This window comes from Penaeus monodon, chromosome 32 (genome assembly GCF_015228065.2).
Source record: "Penaeus monodon isolate SGIC_2016 chromosome 32, NSTDA_Pmon_1, whole genome shotgun sequence".
NCBI classification, from domain to species: Eukaryota; Metazoa; Arthropoda; class Malacostraca; order Decapoda; family Penaeidae; genus Penaeus; species Penaeus monodon.
Genome location: NC_051417.1, coordinates 13,715,536 through 13,715,771, shown reverse-complemented (window position 1 = coordinate 13,715,771; position 236 = coordinate 13,715,536). Strand labels below are relative to the sequence as shown.

At 28.0% G+C, this 236-nt stretch overlaps 1 protein-coding gene across 1 annotated transcript in view; it reads right to left on the bottom strand.

Annotated features, from left to right (window-relative positions):
- Positions 1–236, bottom strand: part of LOC119593507 (protein Mo25-like) — a gene marked incomplete in the record, with an annotated part of 16,407 nt that overhangs the window by 15,529 nt on the left and 642 nt on the right.

Sequence of the window (236 nt, the reverse complement as noted above, 5' to 3'; positions counted from 1 at the left end):
ATTTATTCAACATTAAACTAAGTTTACAAATACTTCGTAGATATATAATGTTGACATAACCCAAAAAGAATATGGATAACAGAAATATGTTCAACCAAATTAAGATTTAATGCTATGAAAGTAATTTTTTCATACACCTGTATCATCATATATGCACATATTTCACCACACACAAAGAAAACAAAGCTGTGATGAGTGCCAGCAAAAGAAAACAACTGAATAACTGAACATATTAC